The sequence below is a fragment of the Meleagris gallopavo genome, chromosome 10, assembly GCF_000146605.3.
Source record: "Meleagris gallopavo isolate NT-WF06-2002-E0010 breed Aviagen turkey brand Nicholas breeding stock chromosome 10, Turkey_5.1, whole genome shotgun sequence".
Classification (NCBI taxonomy): Eukaryota; Metazoa; Chordata; class Aves; order Galliformes; family Phasianidae; genus Meleagris; species Meleagris gallopavo.
Genome location: NC_015020.2, coordinates 17,737,186 through 17,748,278, shown reverse-complemented (window position 1 = coordinate 17,748,278; position 11,093 = coordinate 17,737,186). Strand labels below are relative to the sequence as shown.

The following is an 11,093-nucleotide window of genomic DNA, read 5'->3' as shown; positions in this document are numbered from 1 at the left end:
TTTGTATGTTTGTATCGTAATACCTCATCCTCCACTGTTTCCTTCCTGAATGTATTTAGCAGATATCTTCTGCTTTCTTCCCTGGTGCTGGGAAGAGCAACTGCAGGGAAGTGAAGCAGAAGCAGATCCCCTCTTTTCTGTGGGAATACCATAGGATGGCCTGGGTTGCAAAGGCCCACAGTGCTCATCACTTCCAACCCCCTGCTGTGTGCAGGTCGCCAACCAGCAGCCCAGGCTGCCCAGAGCCACATCCAGCCTGGCCTTGAATGCCTGCAGGGATGGGGCATCCACAGCCTCCTTGGGCAACCTGTTCCAGTGCCTCACCACCTCTGGGTGAAAAACTTCCTCCTCATATCCAATCTAAACCTCCCGTGTCTCAGTTTAAAACCATTCCCTTGTCCTATCACCAGCCACCCTGACAAACAGCCGTTCCCCTCCTGTTTATCCCCTCCCTTCAAGTACTGGAAGGCCACAATGAGGTCTCCCCGCAGCCTTCTCTTCTCCATGCTAAACAAGCCCAGCTCCCTCAACCTTTCTTTATAAAAACGCTTGTAAAACGTTTCCATTTTGCTGAAGTTCTCCTTCCAGCAGATGGCAGCATGAATTCAGGCTTTCTAAAGAGTTTAGATTTTTTTTTTAAAGAATGAAGGAAACGCTTAGGAGGTTCAAAATGCCCTCTTACGATGTTGTTTACAAGTATCATTTTTTGATAGAATCGGGAAAGATTTGATAACTATTGATCTTAATGCTAATAAATACTTTAAGATATTCCTGTGGAGAGGCACACAGTCAGAGCTCAGCAGAGAAATGTCAGGGAGGAATTGGAAGGAGCTCTGCTCCTGACTGCAGGGTGCTCTCAGACCTGCAGTTCGAATGGGAAAAGCAGTGTTGGGCTGTCCTTCACCCTTCCCCCCCTCCCCCCAAGGGAATGAAGGCCGGTGCCTTGCATCCCTCGGCTGTGCTCAGCCAAACGCGGTGCTAATGGGGGACACACAAATGATTATTTTGTACCACTCTTGGCTGCATTTTCAACCTTACTATTCTCTTTCCAGGCAGTGTCAGGACAGTGGAGCCAGTGGGTGCAGCACGCCTGTGGGAAAAGGGGCTTTTACATACAGCTGTGTGTGATTGTCTGCTGGGAAAACCACCTCCTCCCCTAGTGGGAAGGGGTGCAGCCAGGGAGGCTGCCAGCAAAGCACCCTCAGTTCTTAAATCACTCCTTTGAAATACCTCCCACATCTCGGCCTTGGCGATGCGGTTGCAGGACATATGAGCTTTCTCAGATTTTGATGATGGAGAAACAAGGCAGGGACTAATGCCTGTGCTGGCAAGATGTAATGGTTAGGGCTGATACACTGTGGCTGGCTCATACCTGGCCTGGGGAGCTAGAGGCAGCTTGTGTCCTTATTGTTTGCTTTTATTTTATAGCTGCTGGCAGATACCAAAAGAGCTGGATGAGCACATCTTTCTTATTCTGTTACCAATAAATAAATAAATAAAAATAAAGCAGTGTTTTATTTCTGTGGGATCACCATGTTCTTATGTGAACCAGGAAAGTAGGAAAGTATGGTACTTGCAGGCAATGCTCAGCCCTCCCCCCACTGACATCCAGAGGCAGTGGTGTCTGTGGGCAGGTAACGCAACACAGCATGCGAAGGGCTGGCTGGGAGCTCTTCATGTCACCTCTTCCTTCTGCTCCAGATTCCAGCACCCATGTGGAGTGGAGTGCCAGGAGATGCTACCACAGACCAGCCAATGGATTTAACATTTTTGCTCCTCGTCCATCCTCCGCTGAGTTCAGCTCTGGGCAGGATGGTTCATGTGAACAAAGCAGGTATGTACACACACCAAAGGAAATGTGTAGTATTTATCTGTAATACGTAGGTATGTATAACTGGGTGGGTGTGCACACCCCCCATGTGCTGCCTTCCTCTCCAGCCTGAGGTCCTCCTGGTTGGATCCTGGTGGCTCTGGAAGGAGCCCAGGATGCTATGTTCTGACTCCACACTGCTGCATGAACAGAAAGAGAGCGGCCCGTTACAGTGCTAAAGGAATGATGCGGTGTGCCCACAGCCAGTGTGGATGCAGAGGCATGTGGCCTGGCTCCTGATAAGCAATGCTGCCTTTCATTACCCCTTACAATGGTGAACAGCATGGAGCCGTTCTCCTGGGGCAGGTGGTGTGCAGCATGATGCTCTTGCTCTCCTCGATCTCTGTTTTTCCCAAGAGTCTCCTGCAGATAAAGCTGTGCAGTGTATCCCGCACACCTGTCTGCAGGGCTGCTGACCTCCTGCTGGCAGCTGGTGTTGGTCCCAGTCTGCTCAGCTGCTGCAACCCGCAGAGCCGGCGTGCAGCGTCCTGTGAGCGGCAGATAAGGCAGGATCTTGCTGAACTCTTCTTGGGCAATTTCTCTAATGTATTAGGCACAAACAATCTTTCTTTCAGAGTCAGGCATGTGTGTCTCATTCTAATTATTTTTTCCTCTTTAGCCCATTTCAGTTCAAGTTGTTGCCACAAGCGATGATGATAATGTTCTCTTTCCATTGTTACTATAGAGAGCGGATCTACCATAATTATTTCTTAAATTGAGGTTTTCTTTCATTGAAAGTGTTAAAATATCTGGGTGAATGATAACAGATTCATACATCTCCCAGAGGATTCATTTTCAGGCTGGGCAGAACTGCTCCTTCCATCTCGGTCACGACAAGACCTGTGTGCAGGGCTGGGGGGAACAGGAGCACAGGAGAGTGCTGATGCACCATGGCAGCATGCAGTCCTGTGTCCCTGTGTGCACACAGAGCTGCAGAGCTTGCTGTCCCTGTGGCCTTATTCCCCAGGCCAGAAGCTGGCAAGCAGCACTGGCTGATCTCCCACACCTGTTCAGAAGCATTGTGCTCTGAGAAAACACTGCTCCTGCAGCACCATCTGCTTGTGGTTGAACCATCACCTGGCTGAAGATGTGCTGATGTAGTGCTATGCAGTGCAATGTGATTTCAGCTCTGCTGGCTACTTACCATCAAATCAGCAGCCCACAGCTTTGTCGTGATGCTTTACAGAGCCATGGCTAAGTTGATGTATGTGAGGTGTGGTCACCTCAGACCTGATCTGAGCACTCCATTATGCTATGGAGTGCTATCAGCTCTCAGATATGGTTTAATCTCCAGCATAATGATCTTTACAACTTTCCTGCCACCTGAGCAGGGCTGATGTCAGCCTCCATGCCAACTTGTAACACAGTTATGAGTGTGAGCAGGAGATGGATGAAGATGAGTTGCAGTAGAGAGATGCTCGCGCTGGTAAGTCAATGGAACTGCAGCTTTGTTGAGGCTGCAGTCTTTTTCTCTTAGTACTGATGATGTTGAGATCTCTCCTTGGAAACTGAAGCATTGCACATTGTCACCAAAATTGCTGTGGAGCAATAGAAGAGCCTCTCCTTACCATCACCACCCAGTTGGAGAGTGGCACTACTGCAGGGTTTCCATGGGCCTCCATAGAGTCCCCAACGTGCTCTGTCACATCTGAAGCACATGGCTGGAAGGTGCTGTGCTCTGCCCACACATCTTGGCAGATGATGAACCTGCTGCTGTGGGACTTACTGGGGTGTGGTCTGAGTCCTGCTGAGCTCAGCAGCCTGCTTGGCACAGGAGCGCACTTCATTAAGTGCCTAGAATGTAGGAGATGGAGTCCCCTTCCCCCCCCAAAAAAAAAGTATTAATGGTGCTCTATTTCCCTAGCCCTGTCTTCAATAAAAGTCTAATGAAACTATGTCAAAAAGGGTAAGTAACTGTTAGATGTATAATTAAACCTTCCTATTTAATATGGGGCGCTGCAAGATCAAATGAATCGAGATTTCCCCTCTGGATATATTACCTTACTGAAAGCTGTCAATACTTTTAACTGGAAAGTCAGTAAAGATGTTTTCTTCAAAGAATGGGAATGTAAGTCACCTTGCTATTGAATATTAGTTTTAGGAGAAAAAAAGCGAGGACTATAGAGAAAGATTATCGATTGCTCCGGGGAGAGCAGGCAGTGCCTCCAGCTCTGGGTACTTCAGTGTTTGGTGGTGGTGTTCGAAGCCCTTTGTTTACAGGTTCATCGCCAGCATTTCATCCTGCAACAATTTGTGGTTAATGAAAAGATGGAGAATGTTACTGATGGCTCTTCCTATGAAAACAGTGGATGCGTGATTTCATCCTTCTTATCACATCTTAAGGAAAGAAGAAACAGGTACAGGGAGCCCTGCACGGCTGGGGAAGGAAGGAGCCCCAGGAATGCTTCTGAGGGCTGCTCCAAACAGATTCCAGACACTGCAAAGGAGCAAAGCAGCTTTTAAAGTGCTGGGAAAAATAAACATTTTTAAAGGATTTCAGCATAGTTAACATAAAACATCTTGATTTATAAGAGTCTAATTATTACAATCATTAAAAGGCCGTGATTATCATTAAAAGGCTATTATCAGAAATGAAATGCTAAAAACAAATGGTATATATAAAATAAGATCATACATATTTCATAGAACATATTATACCGCAAAATAAGTTGTCATGTCGCCATGGCAATGACTTTTAAGTTACCCTTTTTGATGCCTTAATGCACTGCTCTGCATGTTGCAGTGCCAAGACTCTGAATGTGCCCAATGCTTGCGAGATCCAACTGAGAATGAACATAACAGGGCAATTATACACCTAGCTGGCCACTTGCATACGTAAATGCTGTTTAACAGCACAGGACACATCCTGCAGTGTTGTTGGTGTTCAAACTGAAGCTGGCAGGTGGTGAAGGTCTGCCTCTGCCCCTCCATCCTGCAGGACAGGGCTGTCCCAGCTCATTCCACTCCCCACCACCCTGCAGCCTGGTGGAACAGGGCACTGCTAACACAGCAGCAAAAACAGATCATCTTCTTGATGTCTGCTGGTTAGCATGCAATGATTTGGTGCCTCGTAAACTCAACTTTCAATATTGGGTTTTCTGTACAGATCCCAGTACAAAGCACTCAAGCTTCAAAGGTATGTGCCTGGATCTCACAAAGCACAGGTGTGTTTATCTGAGACCTTGATTGCTTGTACTTCTAGGTACCCCTTAATGAAGGAAGCCTTCAGAATGTAATTAAGGCAACATTAGTCTTCTCCTTTTAATTAGATTTGAGGCTAGGATAGGTAGGAATAGTTTTGTTGTAGACTATGGAGCTCCTCTAGATTGCATTTCTGAGAGGGATGTCTGGCTGCAACAGTTCTAGAAAAAGAAAGGGGAGAACATCTGAGTGATGTTTGTGCGCTTAAATCTCAATATCTCTATAGACGTTCTCTTCCTTATTCACGTCATGAGTATTGTCCAGTTTTTGTGCCACAGAGCTGATATTAACACTGATAAGATCCAAGTGGGATTAAAATAAATTCTGCTTTGTGATGCAGAAGAGAACAGGTTTTATGTATCCGGCCTTATGAAAGCAAAAGATGTGTCTGTGTGGTGGGTGCTGAAGTCTCATGCACTCTCATTGCAGTGCCTGGAATGGAAGCAAATGCTCAGCCCTCAGGTGGCAGAGGGTGTTTGATCACAAACCCTTTCCTGAAGTTGAGGAGCTGGAGATCACAGAATGATATAGAATGGCTTGGGTTGGAAAGGCACCAACCTCCACATTTAATACCAGCCCAGGCTGCCCAGGGCCCCATCCAACCTGGCCTTGAACACCTCCAGGGATGGACGCGGCATCCACAGCCTCTCTGGGCAGCTGCTCCAGCACCTCACCGCTCTCTCTGTAAGAAACTTCTCCCTGACATCCAACCTAAAATCTTCGCTCCCTCAACTTGAAGCCATTTCCCCTTGTCCTGCTATTATCTACCCTTCCAAAGAGTTGACTCCTCTCCTTTTTATAGGTTCTCTTTAGGTACTGGAAGGAGATGCAGTTATCCAGGGGAATTTCTTCCTGATGGTGTGGAAGTCCTGGTAAACATCCTCTCCTCTGTCACACTTTACTCTCCGGCCTTTCCTTCTTTCCCTCCCTACTGTGCTCTGGACCCCATCAGCCTGCACAGCCTGACAGGTCACTGCTGAGAGGTCCATATGTAAAACAGCATTATTCCCTGACATCTGCAGAAGAGGCCCTGGCAGAAGTTGCTGCCTGAAACAACACACACTGCAAAATGCCCAGCATCCTGCCTCAGAAAACAGCCTTAGAGATGGAGACCTGACTGCACCAAGCAGAAATTCTGTCTCTCCTTTCTCTCCCAGTATTTCTACTGGAAGTAACATAAGCTTTTCCTTGTGTTATTTTCTTTTCTCTTTTAATTTTTTAGTTTTTTTCCCATGCTCTTTTTCTGTGCTTCCTTATTTATTTTTTTTAAGTTGGCTTTGTAGGGCAGCATCCCAGATCAATGAGTAGCTGAAAGGTGAAGGCACACTTGGCACACACAGGGCTAGTCCTATATCCTCACCTATCGATGGATTACAGCACGGCCATCCAAGGCACATTCCTGCAGATCCTTGATCCTGCAAGGCTGAAGAAAAGGGGCTGGGAAAAGATGGAAGATGTGAGGAGCAGGAAGAGATCTGCGGCTGCAAATAGCAGAAGGAAAAGAGCTGGGAAAGATTTTCAGGGGAGCTCTGAATGCTGCAGGTATATGAGCGATGTTTTGCACTTCACAAGTACTTTTCTTTTGTGGATCAGTGCAAGTTTTACTGCTTCAAGATGAGAAATAGGAATCCTATACATTTAATGGGATTATCCTATGTCTAACATGATTAATACCTGATTAGATACTGATTATTGAGCTGAAAAAGTGGGGGAGAGGAGATAAATGCTAAGTGCAGCTCTTTATGTTAAGACATTAATACATTCAGCAAGAGAGGTAGCACTTATTTCCTGATGATCCCTGAGCATCTTCTTTCTTGCTGCCCTTACTGTACCAAATCCTCCAATTTTCCAATTAAAAAATGATTCATCAAATTACAAAAACAAAATAAAACCATCAGGATTCACAGTTTATTATTTCATTCCTCCGTGGACTGCTGTCGTTTGCCCAGGATTAGCACATCTAAGAGGCAGAGAATGGAGAAGAATATTTCTGTGTGTGAACGCAGGTAAGGGATGAATTCAGGTGGGAGTTGACTGAGGGCAAAGGAGGTTATTTCAGTTCATTCTTGCCGTGTTATCTTCTCCCTGGTTGCAGCTTTTGTATAAGTAGTGGTGAAGGAGCGTAACGTACTTGGAAGCAGCTGTAACTGCAGTGTTTGCCTACACCCAAACAGCACTCCTTATAGATGGGGCAACACTGCAAACGTCTCATCTCCACAATTTGGATGCCTTCAGCAAGCTTCAAGGTGACACTGCAGTCACTCAGAAGTTACACAGCTGTGTAGTGTTAGTGACATTCATGTCATCCTGACACAACGGTGACATTAGCATCTAATTATCTTGTAGTCAATTTAACATCAGTCACATCCTGTATATCATGTATTGTACAACCTTGACTAACTGGATCTCCTGAGTGCATTAGATAAGTTCAGATCACCAAGAACTCTGGTGACTGAGAACATTTTCAATAAATTTGGTAAATTTGGTAGGTGTTGTGGGGCTGAACTTTGTTTTGAATGATGGGATGTAACGCCTGGATGACTGGGATGTTCATAATGGTGAGAATGAACGGAAAGAAAGAGACTGAATTCAGATAGGCACACCTGAATGACCATCTGACTTCCAGAAGCTTCCCAGCGCGCCCAGACACAGTGTCTGCATAATGCAGCAGCCCGGGCTGCGCAGCATAGAAAAGGGTGTGGGGATACAGAATAGAAACTGAGATAATAGGAGAGTCCTCATGATCAGCCCAGCACAATTACAGCTGACTGTCTTCAGAGTATTCATCTTCCCCTTCTGCTTAGGGCATCACTAATTTTGCATCATCACCAGCTGAATGCAGGGAAGTCAAACCATTTGTAGCAACTGGGCAGATCAATACAATGAGAAAAGGGGGCTCACCAGAGATGTGGTGATGGAAGGACAAGCACAATAGCGAGGTGCCAAAAGGGAAGAAGATTGCTTACCCCAGTCAGAAGATTCCAGGTTTGCAGAGGAAAGCTCCACCAAGGAGGGACATCCCAAAAGAGATCCTTCCCCAGTGGCAGTCAGCCCTTAAATGGGATGTAGGAGAGCTGCAGCCAGGCTCCACCCCTCCCACTCACATCAGTGAACTGCCTTCACCTGTGCTCCCAGGGCTGACCAGATCCTTTCCACAGGTGATCAGTCAGTGGTTCAGACTGTGAGTCAACAGTTCCCATACAGCGTTATTGAACGAGATGTTGAAGCTTAGTTTATAGAGCAGAGGATAGGGTGACCATTGCTAATGTTACTGAAGGTGGATCTCTTTGTTGAGGCACCGGAGATCCCACCGAGGCTGGTCAGGCAGTAGGAGCAAATGGCCATTAACGAATGCCACAGAAAAAATCCAGCCCTGATGTGGGGTAGATAAATGATCTGCACTAAATGCCCAGCTATGCAATCCTTAAAACTTTAAATTCTGCATCTCTGAGATGTTTTTTGTCTCTGGGTGAATTTTATTGAATGATGTTGAGTTCTCTGTAAAAGCATGCACATTTAAAAGATACTGCTATTATTAATAATAAGTGCTCCTGAAGAACAACTGATTTTCAGGGTTCTTGAAGGCTAGCCCCAGAATGCTTTCCTTTATTTAATTAGATAGCAATTGATGTATTTCTCTCAAGAACTGTTTGTTGTAAATGTCAAGTTTTCTGCTTCTCAATATACCCCTTTATTTTTTTCCAGAAAACATTTCTGATTGATCTTCACTTGCTATTAATGTCTTCTTTGTTGTTTTACTCAAAACTATTATAAGTTGATATCTGAATCTAATGATACCCATCTTAGAGCTCCTAACAGAACACAAAGCACAACTACTGCTTTACATCTCACTACGATTGAAACGGTATCTATTTTATTTTTTTCTTTTAATGAGTGACCTGACGTGAGGGCAGCTTCATGCTGGTGTCTTGTGTAGGTAATCGCACTGAAATGCCATCACCTTTCTTACTGCTTACAGTCACTTATGGTAATTGCAGAACCTGGCTTTAATGCCATGGTTAGTGACAAATTGCACTGGCTACTCAGAGCAGTTGTCCTGATGTTATAAGTCAGCTGTTCGGTAGTCGCAGGGGAAATCTTATCGTTATTCATAGAGACAGAGAAACAAACATTAAATTTAATTGCACCACCGAGCACCACTGTCATAATCTTTATATGACAGTTAATGCTTTCATTACTTATCAATTCACTTATTATGTTACTCTTTCAAACAGCTAAGCATCTAGAAGATTGGAGTAGATCTTTCTCTTCTACATACGTAAAGACAGATGAATGGCAGAATATGACTGAATAAGCACACTGAATAATTTTACTTTATATGAACAGTTTTACTAACTCCTGATGTCATCTTTATATATTTGAATAAATACATTTTCCTTTCAAATTTTAAAAGAAGTTTTCATCCATCTCACACAGGCCTTCCTTCCACAGATTCGCAGTGCCTCGTTAGAATTTAGCAGATGTTAAAGCAGGTCTTTTTCAGAAGCATTCTTGGCACATACCTGATTTGTACAGCTGGGTTTCACAGTGTATTAATTCCTACTGGCACGATCAGCGTGTACACGAGTAATCCCATATCTGTCAGCAGTGTCTATGAGTTGAAAATTAGTTGTGTCCTTCAGTACTTCCCTGATTTCCCACACTGTTCTCCTGGAGCAATTGGCTGCCCGTGGCAGGTGCACAGTTTGCTGGGTGAAGAGCTGCTGGGCTCTGAGTTACGGCGAGTGCAGTGGAAGTCCTGTTGCTGGCTGCTCACCAGAGGTGTCTCCCAGGGCTGAGTACTGGGGCCAGTTTTATTGGACGTTTCTATCAGCGAGCTGGATGAAGTGATCAAGTGCACCCTCAGTAAGTCTGCAGATGATACCAGCTTAGGTGGGGACTGTCAGCCTGCCTGAGGATAGAAAGGCTCTGCAGAGGGATTGATCAGGCTGGGTCAGTGAGCTGAGGCCAACTGCATGAAGCTGAGAAGCGTAAGCGCTGTTTTGCACTTGGGCCGTAAGAACCTCATGCAACAGTATGGGCCTGGGGAAGAGTGGCAGAATATGTCCCATCCCTGCAGGCATCCAAGGCCAGGCTGGATGTGGCTCTGGGCAGCCTGGGCTGCTGGTTGGCGACCTGCACACAGCAGGGGGTTGGGACTGATGAGCGCTGTGGGCCTTTGCAACCCAGGCCATTCTGTGATTCTGTGATTCTTTGATATGTGCCTGGCAGACAAAGACCTGAGGGTGCTGGTCAGCAGCTGTCTGGACATAAGGCAGCAGTGTGCCCACGTGGCCAAGAAGACCAGTGGTATCCTGGCCTGCATCAGAACTAGTGTAACCAGGAGGACCAGGGAAATGACAGTCCCTTCATGTACGGCAGTGAGGGACTGCACCTCGAGTGCTGTGCTCTGAAGAATCAGATCAGTAAGGGAATCAAACAGCAAAAAAGTCACACAATTGTATTTAAACTTTGATTTTACTTTAATGAGTTTCATGAAGATCTTTTGTGAAGCTGTTTTATGTAGAACCGAAGTGTAGTGGTCATTCCAAACCAATCCTGATGTATAATTTCTTTAATTATCAGACTATATCTGATAATAAAACATAAGCATGGGTTGATCAGTCTGTAGAGGCACCCAGCAGTGAAGCCTGCTATGCGGTATTGCCTATGGGTTGTGCTTTGCTGCAGAGTAGTTGACTTTAACACAGTCTAGCTTCTTGCTGAGTAAATAACTCAAAGAGTGAAAATTTCTGTTTGATATCTGGAGAGAACATAGTTTTAGTCGTATTTTCTACTACCCTTGCAGATATGCATGGTTGATAGAGGCAGAAAAGAAAAAAAAAAAAAGGTACTACTAATCTGTCTGCTCGGTGTAGGGAACACAGGTAACTGCTGAACCTCTCTGTTTCATGCTGGCATCAGACAAGCTATATCCATAATTTTGCCTTTAATTAAAATGGGGGATTGTTTTCTTTGTTCCCAGCAATGATATCAGTACTGTATCCAACAGCAGGCACAG

General features: G+C 45.4%; 1 long non-coding RNA gene across 1 annotated transcript; it reads right to left on the bottom strand.

The window, feature by feature from the left end:
- Nucleotides 1-4,437: 4,437 nt before the first annotated feature.
- LOC109369287 lies at nucleotides 4,438-8,089 on the bottom strand. Its single transcript, XR_002118183.1, has 3 exons — nucleotides 8,038-8,089; nucleotides 6,432-6,508; nucleotides 4,438-5,232 (listed from the first exon to the last, which is right to left on the bottom strand). It is a non-coding gene; the product is annotated as an uncharacterized LOC109369287 (long non-coding RNA).
- Between the last annotated feature and the right edge of the window lie 3,004 nt (nucleotides 8,090-11,093).